Consider the following 21,301-nt stretch of genomic DNA (forward strand, 5'->3'; position numbering starts at 1 on the left):
ACATCAGTGAACACAACAAATCCCTGTCCTTGTGGAGCTCACATGTGGATGGAGATAGACAATAAATAAGTAATATGGTATGTAAGAGGCGGGAAATAGAGCAGAGTAAGTGGGATTTTGAGGGAGGCTTTTCCAAATAGGGCTGTCAGGGTAGGCCTTACTCGGTGACATGAAGGAGGTTAAGAAAGCAAAGACTTGGAGGAGCTAAGGGAGGTGGTATCCGGCTATCTAGAGCAAGACTGTTCCAGGCCAAGGGAGCAGTCAATGCAAAGGCTCAAGGCAGGAGCATTTCCTTGTATGCTTGAGAAGAGCAATTGCAGCTGGAATTCAGTGAATGGGGGTGTGGAGGTGGGGGACAGTAGAAAATGAGGTCAGAGAGGGAGGGAATGGAGGTCCAGATCACATGGGGCCTTAGGGATGGCTGTAAGGACTTTGGCAATTGCAGGGCTTTGAGCAGAGACATTATGTGATCTTACCTATGTTTTAAGAGTTCACTCTGACTGCTCTGTTGAAATTAGACCACACTGGGGCAAGGGTAGACACATGGAGATATGTTAGTAGGTTATGACTGAAATCCCAGTAAGAGTTAGTGTGGCTTGGTCCACTACCCAAGCTAGGAACCTCGCTGGACTTTTCTAGTCATTCCTTTCTCCCACTTCCAGCCATTTCCTCACTCACCTCCAATACACACACCTGGATTCTATTTCCAAATACCAGCCACTGCCCTCTACCCCACTACCATAGCCTCCTTTCAGGCTTATCTGGACCATTGAAATGGCCTCCTAACTAGCCAACCTGCCTCCAGCTTATCCATTCTTCCAGTCTATCTTAGCAGCCAGGGTATCCTAATTACAGGGGATTTTAACCTGGGGTACATGCATAGAATTCACTGGGTCTGTGGCCTTGGTGAAAAAAGTTTACTTTTAATTTTCATTTACCTCTAACTCAAATTTAGCATTTCCTAAGCACCAAACTACAATATTAGCAGTAACGACTGTTACCAATAGAAATTATAGATATTTTCATATCATAATTAAACATTTTTAATTTTCATTTACATCTAACTGATAGCATTTCCTTTGATTATGAACATAAGCAGCAAACTACAATATTAGCAGTAACTCTTACCAACATAAATTACAGATATTTTCATATCACAATTAAAGTTGATACATATATCTCAAGACACCATTTATACCCATTACCACTTTGAAATTATGATAATATTAGACCTACTACTAGACTTTTACAATGTGCTTCACAATTAAGAAATATTTTGTATTTCAACACTATTGGATTCCTTTTAACTCCTATGTGTTTTAATTTATACATTTAAAATTATCTTCTGAGGAAAATTCGTGGGCTTTACCAGACTGCCAAAGGGGTTCAAGGCCGGACAAGATTAAAATCCCTTGTTCTAATATCTAATCTATTCAGACTTGATCTTAGTACTTCCATAATTTGAAAATCCTTAGGTGGCTTGCCAGTATACAGAATAAAGTCCCAAGTTCTAACAGTGCTAACAAGTTTCCCCAAATCCTCATGTGGCTGACTTTTCTGCTTTATTATAAGTCATTCCTACTTTTTCCCATCCTGCATTCTGACTACCCCTAACCCTGCTGCTCTTTGGCACATGGCCCTTTCATTCCTCTGAGCATGGTTTCTCATGTTCCCTTTTCCTGCAAAGCCTACCCAACCATGGAAAACTACTGCTCCGCTCTTCAAGACTTATCCTCTTCCCAAACTGGCTCCCCTTGGGCCTAATTAGCCTCTCCTTCATCCTTACCCTCCAGCACATTACTCATGCCTTTTCTCACCCAAGAGCAGCCTGGGTTGACTCCCTTGCCTCCTCGGGAGAAGCTATCTTACACACTTGGAATCCTTAGGGGATGTTAACAGATGCTTCATAAATGGCTAGTTGAATTGAACTAAATTAATACCTTTTAAAATAATTTATCTGAGACTATGACTCACTTCTTTAATTCATAAGAATATGATGAAATATGCCTCAGAATTTTTCCCCAATCTTCTTTATAACCTTTAGGTTAAGAATATAAAATTACCTTTGCTTACAAATAGACATTTGTAAATCACAGACTAGAAGATATTTGTATTGTATATATCTGACAAAGGAGTCAGAACCACGATTTAAAAAAATTCCTAAAAATTATTACGAAAAAGACAACCAGGCTGGGCACTCAGGCACTCCTAGCACTCTGGAAGGCCGAGGCGGGCGGATAGTTTAAGCTCAGGAGTTTGAGACCAGCCTGAGCAAGAGTGAGACCCCCCCCTTCTCTACTAAAAATAAATAAATAAATAAAAAATAGAAAGAGATTAGCTGGACAACTAAAAAAATGTATATATGAAAAAATTAGCTGGGCATGGTGGCACATGCCTGTAGTCCCAGCTTCTCGGGAGGCTAAAGCAGTAGGATTGCTTGAGCCCAGAAGTTTGAGGTTGCTGTGAGCTAGGCTGATGCCACGGCACTCACTCTAGCCCAGACAACAGAGTGAGACTCTGTCTCAAAAAAAAAAAAAAAAAGAAAGAAAGAAAGAAAAAGAAAAAGGCAACTAGTCCAATAAAAAATTGAGTAAAAGACTTGAATAGAAACTTGGAAAAGGAAGATATTCAAATGGACAGACAATATAAAATAAAGCTCAGGGAAATGAAAATTAAAATCACAATAAGAAACCACCCCAGAAAGGCTAAAATTTAAAGGACTGACAATATGAAGTATTCAAGGATGTAGAACATTGCTGGTGGGGTGTACAAAGTGATATATCTCTTTGGAAAACCTCGTTACTTTCTACTAGAGTTAACATGCATCTGCTTTATGATCAAGTAATTCCATCCTTTATACCCAAAAGAAATGAGTAAACATGTCCTCTTGCTTGTACATTATATTCATAGCAGTTTTATTCATAATATCCAGAAGATGAAACAACCCAAATGCTCAAATAGTGATATATTTACATAATGGAGAACTACACATCAATTAAAAAAAAAAGCAAAACCAGCTCCAGCAACAAAGTGGAGAAATCTCACAGGTACTACAATGAGTGAAAGAAGCCAGACACAAACAAATTCTAGTATAGGATTCTGTTTATATAAAGTTTACGAATAAGCAAAACTAAAAGATATTTATAGAAGTCAGAATAGTGATTAACCTTTCAGGGAGTAGACTGAAAAGTACACAAGAGAACCTCATGGGGTACAGAAAATGTTCTGTAGTTTTATCTAGATGGTGGTTATCCAGATGTATACATAAGTAAAAATTCAAACTATATACTTAAGATTAGTGCATGTTATTCACTTTACTGTTTGTATTATAACTCACTAAACTAAACAAACACACTTGGTCAAATCTGCAAGAATGGTAGTGATTTTGGAAACTCAAGCCATGGTAAAACTTTGGAAAATGTTTTCACTATAGTCCAAAGCAAACTGCCAGTTGACACAGTGGAAAGAATAAGAAAGTTATTCTTGGATGAGTAAAAAGGAGAATGAAAATAGAAGTACATATTTTGAAAGTAGAAGCACTGCATGAATGCACAGCGTTAGCGTGAGCCTGCCCCAGCCTTGGACCTATAAGAACCTGGGTTAAGCTACCAAAGCTCAGAAATCACAGAGCCCCACGATGAGGCTAGCCTCCTAACCATAAGTACATGTTTTGTTTTTTACTGTCTGCCTCCTCTCCTATTTGTGCCTTCACGCTGGTAGCACTTGGGACTGAAGAACAGTTTATTTCTGTTGCAGTCAGGCAGGAGATGGAAAGAAGTCTTTGAAGGAGATCATTTGGCTAGGGAGAAAAGGATTCACAGGGAGTGATGTCCAAGGTCCAGCACTTCCACATCCTTGTTGAGTGTATCTGGTCATCCTTGCTGGGTCCTTCTCCTAGGCCAACCCCAAATCCCTTTAGTCCTATCTTATCCCTGCCACTGCCTTTTAAGGTCTTCATTGTTGCTCTAATACAGCCTCCTAAATAGTTGTCTTGCCTCAGAAGACCTCTGCACCCTCAAATTTCGCTCTTCAACAGCCAGAGTAATTCATCCAAAAGGCCAAATCTGATCATGCCATTCCATTTGAGTGGTTCCCTTTGTCTTAGAACAAAATCCAAACTCTATGGTTGGTAAACAAGGCCTTTTGTGATCTTTCCACCCATATCACCCTCACCAGCCTCATCTCCCCAGCAGGCATCCTGTGTAAGTGCTTAAAATGTGATATCAAGTGGGAATATGTGCAGGTTAGCCTGCAGAGGATCATTGTTCCCCAGAATTCTGGGGGTATCTTACTGTTGCCCCTTACTACCGCATTTGGATTTTGTATCTGAAAGATACTAGTGGCATTAGCAGAAATTCAACCTTTTGCCTTCTTGCCTTTGTCTCTTAGAATTGTCAACTCTAGAGCTAAATTTCCAAACATGAAGGAGATTAAATGCTAGACATGGAGCATCCCAAAACATGGAATCTTCCTTAATGCTCAGAATATGTACAGGTATGGCATTAACTACTTTATTCACAACATATAAATTCATTAGAATCTAAAGTTTAGATTCTTAACATGGAATTAATGGACAGATTGATCATCAGTGGAAGAATAAGGTAGATACTTTCTCTCTTTTTTTTTGAGACAGAGTCTCGCTCTGTTGCCCAGGCTAGAATGCAGTGGCATCATTGTAGCTCACAGCAACCTCAAACTCCTGGCCTCAAGTGATCCTCCTGCCTCAGCCTCCCAAGTAGCTGGGACTATAGGCATGCACCACTGTGCCCAGATAATTTTTAAATTTTTTGCAGAGACAGAGTCTCACTATCTTGCCCAGGCTGGTCTCAAACTCCTGGGCTCAAGTGAACCCCTTGCCTTGGCCTCCAAAAGTGCTGGGATTACAGGTATGAGCCACTGTGCCAGGCTTATTCTCTTTTCTACCAGTTTTACAGGGACAACTCTATGATGATCTTGGTGAGAACTTGAATGCCAAATTAAAATTTGCTTAGAACCAAATTAAGTTATAAATCCCTCAGAAGGAATAGGGAAGCATGATAATATGTATTATTGTCAGAATGTAAAGTGCCCAAACCCAGGTATTACTCACCCATCTGTAGGTTTGTAAGCCTGTAACATACAACCCATAGTGCAGGGGTTCAAAGCTAGTATCTAAGTATTGGCTTCAGGGAGTCTCTGCCCCTCCTCTTGCCTATAAAAATGTTGTAAGCTTATGTACTTTGAGGAAAAGAGAATCCATAACTTTCGGATTCTGAACAGGATCTAAGACCTCTTCAAGAAAACAAAATACAGCCTTATTGTGACTAGGGTTTTTTAATACCTAGAAGCAGCTACACTTCATATTTATCTGGAGCATACTCAAGGGAGTGCTATCTAGCAAAATTTAATGCTGCAGACCAAGATGCTTATAATTCCTGAATATAATTAAAGGTAATTAAGAAGTATGTTATTAAGTTGCTGCTTTCTTTTAATAGAAAGAAAGCAAGACAGATTTTTTTTTAAACTCTCTTATGGAAGTAGAGTAGTATGGAAGTAGTATGTAGTTCAGTTTTTGAATATATTTACCTCAACGTATTTAATAAAAAACTTTAACAAATGGAAATATATCCTTTGCTCTTGGTTAGAACATCTAATCAATCTATAGCCATACTACCCTGAATGTGCCCGATTTTTGAAGCCATGCAGGGTCAGGCCTAGTTAGTACTTGGATGAGAGAACATCTACTCATCAAAATGTCAGTTTTCTCTAAGTTAACTTATAAATTTAACATGATCTCTTTAAAAATACCAATAAGCTTTGTTTTTTCTGGAGTCAGAAAGGTTGATACTAAAGTTCCTGTAGAGAAATAAACACACAAGAATAGCTAGAAAGTGTGAAAAGGAACATCAGTTGGGAGGGAAGAAGAGAAGGACTAGTCTTATCAAATGACTGAAACATACAACAAAGCCTCTATCCTTAAAACAAGGTGATACTGGCACAGGAATTAGACCAACCAATGGAATTGGATGGAAAAGCACATATAGAAATATAGTATATGATAGAGGCAAATTCTCCAATCACTGGGGCAAAATAAAAAGAACCTCTGAGATCCAATACAACTGGATAGCCATTTAGAAAAAGATAAATGAAATCCTTTCTTCACACTACACACAAACTTTAAATGGATAAGGAATCTAAATGTAAAAAAGTGAAGCTATGTTAACAGAAGAAAACATCGGTGAATTTCTCTATAACATGGGTATAAGGAAAGGATTTTGAATTACGATTCAAATTTCAGATGCAATTAAGAAAACAATATACTTGACTATAAAAAAACTTAAAATTGTGCATAAAGCACCTTAAGCAAATTTAATACAGAAATGACAAATTGGGAGAGAATTTTTGTAACATAGTACAGTAAAAGTCTAATATTCTTAATATATAAAGAACTTTAAAAATAGAGAAGACCAAAAATCTTATAGAGAAGTAGCCAAAAGATATGAACTGATAATCACAAAAGATAGAAAAGGTGTTCAATTTAACTCATAATAAGCCATTCTTCTTTCAAGTATTTACCCAAGGGGAAACAAAAATGTATGTCTATGCAAAGACTTGTACACAAATGTTCATAGTGATTTTATAAGCAATGGCCCCAAACTAGAAACAGCCTAACTGTCCATTATCAAGTAAGGAGATAAACAAAATGTGGTATAGCCAAAGAATGGAACACTACTCAGCAATCAAAAGGATCAGGCCACCAATACACACAACATGGATGAACCTCAAAATCACTATGCTGAAAGAAGCCAGACAAAAAAGTATATACTGTATGATTTATGTATAAGTTTAGAAAGTATAAACTAATCATAATTACAAAAAACAAACTGGTGGTTACCCGGGCCTGGGGGTAGAGGGAGGGATTGATTACAAAGGGCCACAAGAAAACTTTTGGGGATGAGGGTAATGTCCTATACCGATTATCTACTGATCAAATTTTATGCTTTGTACAGTTTATAAGATTTCAATTGTACTTCAATAAAGTTCATAAAAATGACCCTTTAAAGAAGTTCACCTTCATTCATAATAAGCAAACTATGAATTAAACTACCCGAGATACTATTTCTCACTGTCAGAATGACAAAACGATGCATTCTGTTGCAAGGCTGTGGAGAAACACAACCCACATGAAGCGAATTTGCTATAGCTAACAAAACTACCCATACGTTCAACCATCAACCAGCAATTTCACTTCCAGAAATCTAGTAAAGATATATCTTCAAGCATATGAAAATATATTCATATATGCACAACGTATATTGCAGCATAGGAGACTGGTTGAATAAAATATTGTACATATACACAATAGAGTACTATGCAGCTGGGTTAAAAAAAAAAGAAAGGAAATATCCTATGAACTGATTTGGTGTGACTTCCAGGCTATATTATCAAGATAAAAAGAAAAATGCAAAAGAGTATCTATAGTATGCTACCTTTCTTATAGGAAAAAGGAAAGAAAACATACATAGATCCACTATTTTTGACAAAAACAAAGACAGGACAGAGACACCAGAAAATAAAGAAATTAGTTACCTACAATGGGTAAGAGAGGTCTGGGAATGACACGTCCATGAGTATACCTTTTTAAATAGTTTTTACTTTTAGAAGCATAACAACATTCTACATATTTAAATAATAAGACTAAGGCAAGATGGAGTAAAAAACTATAGTTGAATACGAACAGAAACAAATGAACTAGTGAACCCAATTATTTTTCCAATGAGCAATTAAACCACAATGAAAGGAGAAAAAGAACTAATCCATCCAATATGTGAACATAGAACTTTGACTAGAGTCTCAGTCTATGGAGAAAAGAACTACAAACAAACCTTTACTCTAGTTAGTAGATTAGCTTTCCATAGTGGCATGGTTTTAGCAATTCTGAAATGATATGTATTGTAGGATAGAGCAAATAAGTAAATGCAATGACATTGTTGGGAGGCAGGGTTTTCATCAGGGAAGAAAAGATACAAATATGAAGAGGAGGAAGGCAAAAAGAACCCTACGGATCAGACTAGAATGGAATTATCAGTGGGAGTTCATATTCCCCAAAGGGCAGAAAGTACTGACACCACAGTAGCAAGGAGCATGCCAGCACCTAGATCTTGGTTTCTCAATACTGTTCCCTCATTAAAAGGGACCAGAGCTCCTTGAAATGGCTTATTCCAAAGCTAGATTCAGGAAGGTACAAGATGAGCTTAGAAATAAAATGTTAGATCAGGCTGTCTTACAAGGAAACAAAAAGAGAAAATGTTCAAAAAAGTGATGGGGACATGTCAAAAGGAAATAAAAACCAACTTGAAAGAGCCAAATCTGGGCAAGTTGAGCATTAAAATAAATAAGAACAATAAAGATTATAACCCACTAAATAAAAATAGAAATTTATATGTCCATACAGATAAGTAATAATTCAGCAATAAAAGGGAATGAAGTACTGACACATGCTACAACATAGAAGAACAGTGAAAACATTTATGCTAAGTTAAAGAAGCCAGTCACTAAAGATCACGTATCGTATGATTCTATTGATATGAAATGTCCAGAATAGGCAAATCTAGAGAAAAAGAAAGTAGATTAGTGGTTCCTTAGGGCTAGGGAAATGAGCGATGTCTGCTAAAGGGCATGGGGTTTTGAGGGGGTGATAAATGTTCTAAAATTGATTGTGGTGATTGGCTACACAACTCTGACTATATTGAATGTATACTTTGAAAGAGGGAATGGCATGGTGCATGAATCATATCAACAAAGCTTTAAACAAACAAAAGACCAAGAAGGGAAGACTCTTTCTTACAACAGAATGTCATTTTTTTTTTTAAAGAGTCAGGGTCTCACTATGTTGCCCAGGCTGGTCTCAAACTGCTGGGCTCAAGCAATCTTCCCACCTCAGCCTCCCAAGTAGCTGGGACTACAGGTGCACACCACTACACCCAGCAACAGAATGTGATTTAATACATGTAGATGCAGTGGTGGTAACATTAGAAAATTACCAATTTTATAACCATCATGGCAAAAAGATCAGTTTGAACAAGAATGGATGCTAAATCTAGGGGGAAAAGTTTGGGGAGGAACAGAATATTTGCATGATCTTATTGTTTTTCCACAGATTGCTTATTGGTCACAAAGGGACAAGTAGTAAACATACAGTGAAAAAAATAGACAGTGACTGGGTAATTAAAATTAGCATCACCCAGTAGGGACAGACAGATATCACGTGTCTCCAGAAGTGATATTCTGAGGACACAAAATCCTTTATGAAATAATCTAGCTGGGGATGCACATGAGATAAATCAATTCAAGAACATAAAATAGAATTCTTCAAAACTGTCAATACCATGAAAGACAAGGAAAGAGTATTTCACATTAAAGGAATGGTGGCTCGTGCCTGTAATCCCAGCACTTGGGAGGCTGACTTGGGAGGATCACATGAGGCCAGGAGTTTGAGACCAGTTTGGGCAACATAGCAAGACCCTCATCTCTACAAAAAATAAAAATAAATAAAGGAGATGAAAGAGGCATGATTTAATCCTATGTTGGTGGGAGAAAAATGTGAATACCTGGACAATTGACAAAATTGGGATATAGACTGTAGGTTAGATAAAAAATAATGAGTCAATGTTAAATTTCTGGAATGTGTTAACTATATTGTGGTTATAAAGAAGAATGTCCTTGTTCTTAGGAAATATACACTGAAGAAGCATGATATTTACCACCTATTCTCAAATAGTTCAGGAAAAAATAGCAAACAATTGAGGGGCAGGAGGGGAGAGGAAAAGGAGAGGGAGAGAGACAGAATATTAAAGCAAAAGTTTAATAGAAGTGTGTTTTTGTGAAAATGAGAAATGCTCATTAAAGACACAAAATGACATTGTTAAATTCAGTTGCCTTTCTACGTGAGCCCTTGAATACAACTTTGTTTTGGACAGCCAGGAACATCCTAGTCCCAAATCCACACAATCCCTATGTCACAGAAACCTTGTTACCAGCGGCTGAAACCACAGCAGGTTTAGAGATGTTTTCTGCAACTTCAGGAAAAGAGTGGAGTTACCCTGGGAAAATTGCAGTGAATATTAAATTAGGGCAGTAGTAAATAGGACAAAATGAAAAATGAACAAAATGAGGGAAAAAGGTTGAGCGAAGCTCGGGTCAACCCTACTTTCAGCAGCTTGTGGGACTGTGGATTCTACAACCAGAAAGCTTCTCCTTTCCAGAACCATTTTCTCCTCTCACCCACACATCCCCACCCTCTTCTCTCGTAGCAGAAAAAGCAAGGAAAGGAGGAAGAGCATTTTGCTTCAGGTTCCGAAAGAGAAATCAAGCACACGTTTGGAGCTAGCCCTGTGTCAAGGCTGCTTCCCAATTCCCACTCCCTATGCTAGGATTCCTAGGGAAACAAAATGCTCTCAATGGCATCATTGTTATTAAACTGTAGGACAGGCTGGGCATGGTGGCTCATGCCTGTAATCCCAGCACTTTGGGAGGGTGAGGGAGGAGGATCACTTGAGGCCAGGAGTTTGAGACCAGCCTGGACAATACAGTGAATCCCCATCTCTACAAAAAATTTAAAAGAAAAATTAGCTGGGTGTGGTAGCACACCTGTAGTCCCAGCTACCTGGGAGGCTGAGGCAGGAGGATCACTTGAGCCCAGGCCTTTGAGGCTCCAATGAGCTATGATCACACACCACTGCACTCCAGACTGGGGGACAGAGCAAGACTCCATCTCCAAAAAAAAAAAAAACAAATAAAATAAAAATAAATGGTAGGACACAAACTTTCTTGCTTGCATGATTTGTGAAGATGAGTTTGCTTATCAGAATGACTTTATAAAGGAGTTCAAGGTTTTGGAGGACTTTTTAAATCAAGGTATGGGTGTTAAATTAAGGCATTTTTTTTTGCCTTGTTTCTCAGTCTTTAAAGTGAGAATAGTTATATTTGTAACATCTACCTCACAAAAACATTGGGACTGAAGAAATAGTTTTCTGTTAAACTGTGTTGGGAAAGAAATACCACAGCATCAGTTTAAAATTGTATAATTTTTTCTTGTTTCAGCTGGTCTGAACAAATTCTCCTCAGAGCCTCCCACTGTAACCCTTAAGTCACTGAGGACAATATTATCCAATTGTTCACAGATAGCTAATTGTTTTACTGACACATTGTGGGAGTCATCTCCCTTGCTCGCTGGTAGAATGAGCTTTCTGAGTTAACTGGAGATCACAAACCCAAATGCCTCCAGGGCCCAATCAGGGAGCACAAGTCAGGGGAGGTGGAGGGTGACAGAGAGAGTGGTGAGCACTGCACCAGTGGCCCGCATGCCCTGTCTGAAAGCCTTATTTAAAAAAATAAAAATAAAAAGTTAACCCTGTGCAGACCAAACAAAACACATCCAAAAGTGGGTCAGTTTTGGCCCCTGTATATTAGAAGATGTCTAAATTCCTTCTCAGTTCCCAAATCCCATGATTGATTATTTTGAAGTTTTACATTTCTTTCCTTTTTTTTTTTTTCTTTATTCAACCCCTTGGTCAATTTGCAGAAGTTTTACATTTGCCATGGAAACTGCCCCGGAGCCTCTTTCCCAGTATTTATTAACCTGCACGGCTCTTGCTGGTCACCTATGATTGCAAAGTCCTTGGCTTTAATGTAGCAAAGTGGTTACTACCAAATGAGAAGTTTACAAAAAATGTTTCTCCTATTTGCGGAACTTTACCCCAAAGCTCTAATTCTGGAGCCTCTCTTAAAGGACCATGCTACTGGTTTAAAAACTACAAGTTGTGGATTATTTTTCACACTGACCTTTTAACATAAAATGCATACAAGTTTCTCTCAGCCTTCCCAGGGCTGCCCCCAACTTCCACTTCATCCCCCTTGAATACTCCAGATGAGTCTCCCCCCTCCTCCCAGTACAAAAGCTTTCAGCCTCTTTAACCTCTGCACCCCCCACCGGGCAACCCCCATCCCTTCTCATCTTTTGTGTCTTTACCCCCCAGACCCCTTCCCACCGTTCCCCCCGCCCACGCTTTTCTCCAGACACATACCTACTCGGTCGTGTCCACACCAGCCTGGAGCTTTCGCCGCTACAGAGGGCGAGATGAGGATCTGAGTCCACGGGCAGCAGCAGCGGCAGCGACAGTAGACTAGGTCGGGCCGCTTCTACGGTAAATAGAGCAAGGCGGAGGGCGGAGTCTGCGCGAGGGAGGAGCCCCGAGGGAAGTTAATTAGAGAGACTCGCGCATCAGGGATCCCTGGCTTGTTGAGGGAGGGGGCCCTTGAACTGCCATAGCCTGGCTTACCCAAAATAGTTTTGCCTGATACTGCAGCCTGATTCCTCTCAGGATGTTTTTTAGTGTTATAATGATACTGACATTGAACCTAGTACCTTGACATTTGTGTTGATGAATTGATATCTGCCCCACAAGAATGCAGAGCTGCAAATATCTAGAGCTAGTGAGATGCTGACCCGTCCCTGCCGTGCTGTATTGCTGGCAGCTGATCCCCAGGAAAGGCGGCGTTAAGGGCAGGTGTCCTGAAGTTCAGAGGCCCAGGGCTGAAGCACGAAGAGTTAGCACCTGGAAGATGGTAGCTGGAACTAGTCAAGTTTCTGTTCCTGTTGTATGTGTATTTCTATGTTATTTTAGGTCCATGAAAGATAGGCCTGGTCTACCAGCTCCTTTGACTTTTTTTTTTTTTTTTAAACAGTGTCTTGCACTGTTGCCTGGGCTGGAGTATAGTGGTGTCATTACAGCTCACAGCAACCTCAAACTTATGGAGTTAAGGGATCCTCCTGTCTCAGCCTCCCAAGTAGATGGTTCTACAGGTGTGTGTGCCAGCACTCCCAGCTAATTTTTCTATTTTTTGTAGAGATGGGATCTCTTGCTCAGGCATCTCAAACTCCTGGCCTCAAACAAGCCTCCCACATTGGACTCCCAAAGTGCTAGGATTACAGGCATAAGCCACTGTGCCTGGCCTCTGATGCTTGTTACACTGTACTGCTCTGCTTCTCCTGGAATCCAGTCTCTCTCCTGGCTACAAAGCCTTCCCTGCTCTGCCCCTGCCAGCCTTATCCCTTGCTGTGTGACCCTCTTCCAACTATGCCCCTGCCACACTGTCTTCTCACTGTGTCATGTAGCTTAAATAAGCCAAGAGAGTGCTGCCTCAGGGCCTTTGCACTGGCTATTTCTGCTATTGGAACATTCATCTCGCTGCCTTCTCCCTTTATTTAAATATCAGGCTCCCTGTCATTCATTAGCTCATAGTGTCACAGTCTTTGTAAGATTTTCCCCTGACTCTCCCCTCTACCACAGTACACTGTTTTGTTTTCTTCATAGCTGTTAACACAACCTGAAGTTACTGAGTTTATTTGCTGGGTCTCCATTACCTCCTGCCCACTAGATTGTAAATGCCACGAGGACAGAGTTGGGTCTGTATTGTTTATGACAGTAGCCCACTTCCAAAATCAACACCTGAAACATAGTAGGTGTTCAGTGTATGTGTAGTGACTAAATAAATGGGACACCATTTATTCATTGACTAAATTTTCCTGCATACTTGGTGTGTGCCAGGCACTGCACCGAGTGCTGGAGACAACAGTAAACAAAACAGGCAAGGGCTTCCCCCAGGAAGGCTTCTGGTCTGGAAGAGAAGATGACCATTAGATTAATAATCAATTAATGGAAATTATGTCTTAAAAGACAACAAATGAGAAACCACTCATTTGCTTGCAGATTGCTATGAATGTATGTATCAAAAGTGTTGGTGAGGGAGGTGAGTTCTCAGTCACAGAGCCCAGAAATCTTAGGAACTTCTGAGCCAAGTTTATGAATTGATAAAGGGATTTTATTTCTGGAAACTTGATCCCATGGAGCAAATGACCCATTTCTAGTTCTCAGACTCATTTTCTGCTGAGGAGTCTAATCAAGACTGCCCTGTGGCAGCAGCATATGTGTAAGGCTCAGTGTGTTTCACTTGAGAATAACATTTGAATCCACATTTCAACATCCAAAGAATACAGATTCTGGGGATCTCCTAGGGTTCTGAGTGTATTTTTTGGAACTTGTAAAAGAGATCTGGCAGGAGGCAGGGATTGCAATAGGCCAGTGGGGCTTCCTTTAAAGTTTCAGAAGAGGATTGAGACTAAGTCACTTTCTCTTTAGAAGTCACACAACAATAATTTTATTGGTACCCTCTAGTTTCCCTCAAGCCCCCAAATCTCTACTTGACTCATTTTTATTACTTGTCTTGCCCCCAAAGGCACTTGATTTTGCAAGCCCTGCTTCTAGGCATAGAGTTGAGCATCCTGAGAGTTTTAGGATTCTGAAATCCTTGGAAATTTTCCATTAAACAAATAAATTATTATTCAGGTCCTGTATCTCCTGGGGGAAATTCAGATGTTAAAATGCTGGTGATTAGGATACCAATCAAAAAATCTTTAATACAAATAGATCTAAGTTTCCAGGATTACAAATCTCAAATCTAAAGATTCATAAAATAAAGCTTTTGGGGCACTTTCATTTGGATTTCCTCAGCAGGAGCAAATTTTAGCCTTTGATGGTTGTTTAGTTACTACTGCTATTTAAAAACCACCCCAAAGTTTAGAGGCATGAAATTATTTTATTTTGCTCACAAATTCTGCAGGTTAGGAATTCCGACAGGGCAGAGAAAGGACAGCTTATCTCTGCTTTATGATGTCTGGGTTCTCAGCTAGGAAGAAAGTTGGGGTGATTCAATAGCTGGAGGTTGGAATCAGATGGAGACATCTTCATTAATATGTTTGGTAGTTGTGTGGACTATCCACTAGACACTCCTACACTTGGTCTCTCAATGGGGTCTCTGCACAGGCTAGGTTGGGCTTCCTCACAACATAGCAGCTGGTTTCTAAGAACAAGTATCCCAAGAGAGCAAGGCAGAAATGCATGACATTTTTCGGATCTGGCTCAAGATCTCATGGTAAGAAGAGAATGTGGGATGGGATTATTGCAGGCATCTTTGGAAAATACAATCTGCCATAGTAATAGATTGGACTTTCAAAAATAGCTAAAAGTCATTATGAGTTAAGCTGATGAAAAATGTAAGTGAATGAAACTGTTTGTATTAAAAATTAAGGAGTATGACCATTAAATAATAAGAGCATTTTCTTCTCTGGATCATATTCAGTATAGAAAGTAATTTTGGAAGACCATTTCTGAAACTTTCAAACCAACTTGCATCATTCTACCAGTAACCATGGTTGATTTGATTGGGCATTGCATAAAGTATATCATCTTCTAGGAAAGTACTTGAAGAACTGCAATATAGATGGGTACATTTTTGCATTTTTATTAAAAATGAACAAGTAACCTTACCATCTAACATCATCTTTAGTACATACAGCCATCTTCAAAGCTGCACTTTGCTTTTTAGATAAACTCTGAAGTGCTAGCAACCATCAGTGGATTACAAAAACTTTATAATGGTGTTTCTCAAAACTGTGTTCTGAGAGGCACTGGTTCCTGGAGATGGGAAATCTGCCTCCCAGAGATTAATAATTAATAATCCATATGAGTATTAAAGGATGTCCACAAAAAACCTCACTGACCAAAAAAATCTCCTTTTTCAAGGAGATTCTATTAATATCTCTTGGAACTGGTATACTGTGGAAAATACTTCCCTGTGGTCTTGTCCTTAAAAAATGTTTGGAAATAGCAACAAGAAAAATACGATTGGTTTGCCATTTTGTCCCCAGTGTTCATTTTTAACTTCTGATTAAACCGGTGCCAGTTGATCTGATTAACTGGGGGGAATGGAGGACACCCAGGGCTATTTGATAAAGGCTCATTAATATAACACAACTGTGTTTCCTGGGTTTCAAGGCTGCTTTCACAAATGTGAAAAGCAATCTGGGGTATAGACTGTAAAAGAACCACAGAGCTGGAAGAAACCTTAGAGATTATCTACTGTAACTCCTTTATCTTAAAGATGGAAACTGAGGCTTAACCTCTGTTGGACGACTCCCCTAAGAACATTTGTCAATGCCAAACCAGAACTGGAAGCCAAATGTGCTTTCCTAGGGTAGCTTTTCCAAATATAAAAAGTACATCTGTATGTCTTAGGATAAGTCTGGATCCTGTACCCTTTAGGAGCAAGAATTGGAATCAGGCCTTAGGAGACATTCTTCCATTTAGTAGCTGTATAATTTTTAGGCACCTTACTAACCCACTTTCTCCAAGGCTCTGCTTTCTCACCTATAAACTGAGACTGATATTGCACCCTTGCTGCCTTATGGAGTAGTTGTGAGGGTCAAATGAGGTAATGCTTGGGGAAGCTCTTTGAATGAACTTTGTATGAAGTGTTATGCAAATATAGGCGGTTGCTTGCTGTTTGCTAATATGTAGCTCTCTTAGTTCATAGAAATGTGACTGTGGACTCCTTGGTAATTTGGCTCCTTTTTCAACTCTGTAAAGGACACAAAATGAATAATTGAGGGCAAAACTTCAAAGCATGTTTCTAAAGATTCTCAGATAAAAACCAAGATACCACAAATGGATACCTCATTGTGCTTAGGAGGTAAAAAATCTAATGTTTGTCTTAAAAAGCTCTGGGTGTTGGGAGCCTAGTTAGGGAGGCCTATGACCACCACTGGCAGGGCTCAGGGCAGGAGTACAAAGGCGCATACACCATATGTTGAAATACTTAAAAGTTGTAAATAAAGTTGACCAAGTGTTAAAAAATGTTCTATACTACTGCCTTGACAAATGTACCTTCATAACAACCTGGAAAGACAGGTTTGAATTAAAAAATTCTCAGAATCCCACATGAAATGTGGCATCACAGAGAGAGCTGAAACTGGCTCCCAGCTCCTGGTGTCGGGCCTGTATGTAGCCCACCCTCTTCTCTTCGCTGGACACTGTCTAGCGCTGTGAAGGCCTCTCTTATTGTGGGGGTGGGCTCCCACAGCCAAAGTGCATATCCATGCCCCTTCAAACAGCCACAGTACACAACCTAGGAGTGTGTACCCTTTAGACCTAGGGATTTGCAATGTTCACTGCCAGGAGACTGAACCCCAGAAAAAGCCTGCACAGGCTCTAGAATCAGGCTCAAGACTATTTGGAAAAGGAATTCCAGGCTCCAAAGAATGGTATTCCAATCGTATCTAGATGTGGGCATAAGCCTACCTGGACTCAATGGAGCACGTTCCTCACCTTGGCAATATCCTCACTTGGCTGAGGGCGGCACAGCCAGAGCAGGGCCAGGGCAGGGGTCCTTCTTGCCTGGGTCTAAGAATGGGGCTGCAGTTAGAAGGCTCTTGCAAAAGTCCCATGAAGGGTGAGAAGTCTGTGACCAAAGAAGTGCAAAGGTGCTAGCAATTGGGAAGGTCACACGGGGAAGATTTCATGGTACTTAGAAATCCACCAAGCTGTGGGGGAACAAAAAAGGGAGGAGGCAACAGAAGATGCTAAATTTTAAATCCTGTGTTATAGGTGAGGTTGGGGGGAATCCTCTAACAGGGAAATCTTCTAAGGTTTCTGTAAGCATATGATATTTTCCTGACTGAGCAGCACTCTTTTTCAAGTAATTTTAAGCAGAACTGTTACCCAGTCACATGTATTCACAATCGTGCAGATTTAAGCATTTGCTTCATGCATGAACTATAAGAATATTTTTGCTTAAAGATGCTTATTAACAGCAATATCTTATAGCAACATACTTTAGGATGATGTGTGATTTATATTTAAATGTTACATCACTTCAAGCCATGCAAATGAACTTCATTCTGTAGTCTTTAGGGCTAAGAATTTGATCAGCTGCAAAACGGGGTTTTTGAAATTGCTTTATCACTAATTTTTAAAGTGCACTTCTAGAGTGGAATGGGGTGAGACTTACTAAGCCTGAGTCCTCAAAAGTCTAGGATGTGACTTTTCTTGTTACAGGTCAGTCAGCTGAATCATGGGTGAGAAATATGTAGATGGATTAAAATTATTGTGATTGGAATGTGGCCACGACAGCCCGTCAGCCAACAATCCAGTCATAAAAACAATGGTTATTTTTTCATTTCACTGCTTTTTGTGAGACATAGCAAAGACGCCCTGTGCCAGATAACTCTGGAAATGTAATTGAATTCTAGAGTTATTGTTCTATAAACCCACTCGTAATATGAGAAACAAAAATGTATCTTTCTTTAAAAGTAATCTGCTAAATGTTTGCTTAAAAGATAAAAAAACGTTTAGTCTTATGAAAGTTGCCACTGACAAATAATAAATCACAGAATTCCCAAGATGATTTTTGCTAAAGAATAATAAGAATTTAAAAAATGTTCCACTGTTTTTCTTCATATTGCTAACTACGCAGGGTAAATCACACAGACTTAAGTGTGTCTTGGGTTGAAGGCCCTTGGAGTATTCCAAACACCCTGGTGTACCCCACGTCAGAGCCCGAGGGACACTGAAAGGGACTGGAACAGGACATAGCCTGTGGGCGCCAACATCCTCATCTCCAACTTTGAGTGCTCTCCGGCTCACAGGATGCATATGACAAATCTCAGGTCCCACATGGGAGACGGGGGAAGGTGTAAACTACGGGTAGGAGTGGGGATGATACGGCTGAGAAAAAGTATCACAATAGACTCTTGTTCTTCAGAGGGCTCTGAGAAGCAAGGGAGTAGAATTCCTTGCTGAGCAATTCCCCTCAAGTCATTGTTGGCATCTTAGGGAAGCCAGGGGATCACATGCTTCCTCCCTTCTGGTTTGGAATCAGTCGAGAAGCAGGCATACAAGGCTAATGGAAATCAGAATGCGTCTTTACTAGTGGTAAAGCCAGGGAGCAGGGAAGACAGCTTGCGCCTGTGGCCTGGGCAGGGGCCTTCTACCGACCAGAGTTTGGGCCTTCATTTCTACCCGTGGGTAGGGAGGGCTGCTCTTCAGAGCACACTTTCCCTGCCTCTACTGGAAAGGGAGGCTCTGTCCTCATTCCCTGTCAAACACAGAAAGGAGACCCAGACAAACAACAGCCTCCAGAAGGCAGGCCCTGAGCCCTCACCCAGCTCCGCCTGCTGCATGGGAACAAAATCAGAGAGGACAGTGTGTGGGCAGGTCTCGGCCAGAGACTGAGCAATCAGTGTGACCTTTACTCCCATCTGTCCGGTCATGTGGCCACCCGTCCCCAAGGGGCAGAACTGGGAGCAACTTTCTCGCTTCTCTGAGAGGACAAAACGTGGACAGAAGATACTATTTTAAGGAAATACCAGAAAATGAGAAGGAGGAGAGAAGCGGTCCCTCAGCTGTCACGTGACTCAGTCTTACCCTCTCAGGACATCCCAGAGTAGGTGGGTCCTGGAAGTTAGATTCCTAAATGAGCTCAAGTGTTAATCAGGGCAGTGCTGGCTGACATTCACTCCCTATGGCTCACGGGTGGGTGGGTCGGGGGAGGCAGATGTAATTTGCAGTTTGAGCATCTGCAACTGAAACTCTGAGATCAACCCTGGAAAGGGACCAAGGATTCCCTCCCGAGAACCCCGCAGGACTTGTTTGGAAAGAAGAAAGTAATTTATATTTATTTTTATTTGAAACTGTCCTGAGGAATGAAAGGTATCTCTCTTTTGAGGCTGTCAGTACGGGGAGAAAATCCATGGTGGGGGCTGGGGCCGCCTAGGTAAGTGTTCAAGGGCAAGGTTGAGTATGGGCCAAAGTTTGAAAGTTACATTCGTCTCTGGTATCCCAGTTCTGCTCTTCATTTGACCAGTGAAGAGCCCTCCCTCGCCTTCCAGATGACCCTTCCTTCTAGCTAAACTAGTCAAAACAGGCATTCCTTCATTCCTTCATGTGCAGCTCATAGGGAGATGGTAGGGGAAAAATTAATTAATTAAAATAATTAACAATGAAGTGTGAGTCTTAGATCTCTGTAGCCATCTCAGATGCATTTGTATTTTAAAAGAACCATGGGTTTACAGGAATAAATATCTTGGTTTAAATTTCAAGCAGAATTCTGAAGCTATTTGTCTGGGCATTGGAGATAGAACTGTTCCAGCACCGTGCAGACAATACCGGCTTCTGTGCAACGTAGAATGAGTAAGGACCAGGCACAGAGTCAGCAGAGGTCAAGAAGGAGGAAGACAAAGAAGTGACCATTGACTGGTGTAGAATGAGGTCATCAGTGACTTAAAGGAATTGGGGAGCCGTGGCGATGATCGAGGTAGCTATTATCTGCCAAGCCCCGGGTGGGATACAACCAAAGCTTAAGGAAAAGACACTTACTTGGAAGAAGGGGACAGTGCTTGAAAGGGGGAGTAGAATGAAACATTTTAATACTCTGGACTTTTGGACTGGTAGTCACGTCGCTTTTCTTTCTTTCTCTCTGTAATAGAGACAGGGTCCCGCTATGTTGCCCAGGCTGGTCTCAAATTCCTGGGCTCAAGCGATCCTCCTGCCTCAGCTTCCCGAAGTGCTGGGATTACAGTTGTGAGCCACTGTGGCTAGCCTAGACTTCCCTTTTCTAAGCAAACCCCTGGCCTTGAACAAAGGAAATGCCAGCTTCTCCCTTTCTAGCTGCAGATCTCATGCGCAGGCTCCACCTAGATACTCCGATCTGCCCTGGGCCCGTCTTCTTATCCGTCCAAATATGTGTTCCATTCCTCCCCTGGGCAGTCTCTCTGCTCAGCCAAGCTGGTAGCCAGTTGGTGCCTCACATCTGTCCCACGTCTTTTCTTGCCTCTTCTCTCGCTGTTCTCCCCCCTCGACCTCCCAAGCTGGGGCTGTTTATGCCCCTTCTGAATTCTGCACAGCCTTCAAAGCTGGCTCAAGTACCCAGGTACTTCCTTCCCTGGGCAGGCTTCCCTGAGCACCAGGATCCCTCCCCTCTCTGAATTCCAAGTATTATATTAATAATCGTAAAGGCAATGATCACAGCAGTAACAAAATGCCTTACATTTGATTGGTTTATAAATTTTTCAAAGTGCTGCCTATACTTTGTTACATTTATGCATCACAAGGTCATTCAAAATATGGTAAGGGATTAATAGTATTCCTGCCTAAAACAAAACAAAACAAACAAATCAACAAGAAACTGAGGTCCAGAAAGAATAAATACTTTTCCCGAGGTTACATACTCCAGGATGCATTGCATCTGCCATCTTGGGCTCTCTGATTTGAGGTACCATTTCTGATTAAATGTTTTCTTGCACTGCTTTCAGATTATTTCATTTTGCTAGTCTTTTTTTTTTTTTTTTTTTTTTTAGACAGAGTCTCACTCTGTTGCCCTGGCTAGAGTGCTGTGGCTTCAGCCTAGCGCACAGCAACCTCAAACT

The 21,301-nt window shown here is 40.7% G+C and overlaps 1 protein-coding gene across 2 annotated transcripts in view; it reads right to left on the bottom strand.

Moving 5' to 3' along the window:
- Window positions 1-12,154, bottom strand: part of FAM214A (family with sequence similarity 214 member A) — a 126,744-nt gene extending 114,590 nt beyond the window's left edge. The window contains exon 1 of one of the 2 annotated variants that reach the window (XM_045529576.1): window positions 12,066-12,154. The gene's annotated coding sequence lies outside the window, so the exon portion shown is untranslated. The remainder of the gene's footprint in view (window positions 1-12,065) is intronic. The other variant, XM_045529548.1, reaches the window with a different exon arrangement.
- Window positions 12,155-21,301: the final 9,147 nt, after the last annotated feature.

The sequence above is a fragment of the Lemur catta genome, chromosome 1, assembly GCF_020740605.2.
Source record: "Lemur catta isolate mLemCat1 chromosome 1, mLemCat1.pri, whole genome shotgun sequence".
NCBI lineage: Eukaryota > Metazoa > Chordata > Mammalia > Primates > Lemuridae > Lemur > Lemur catta.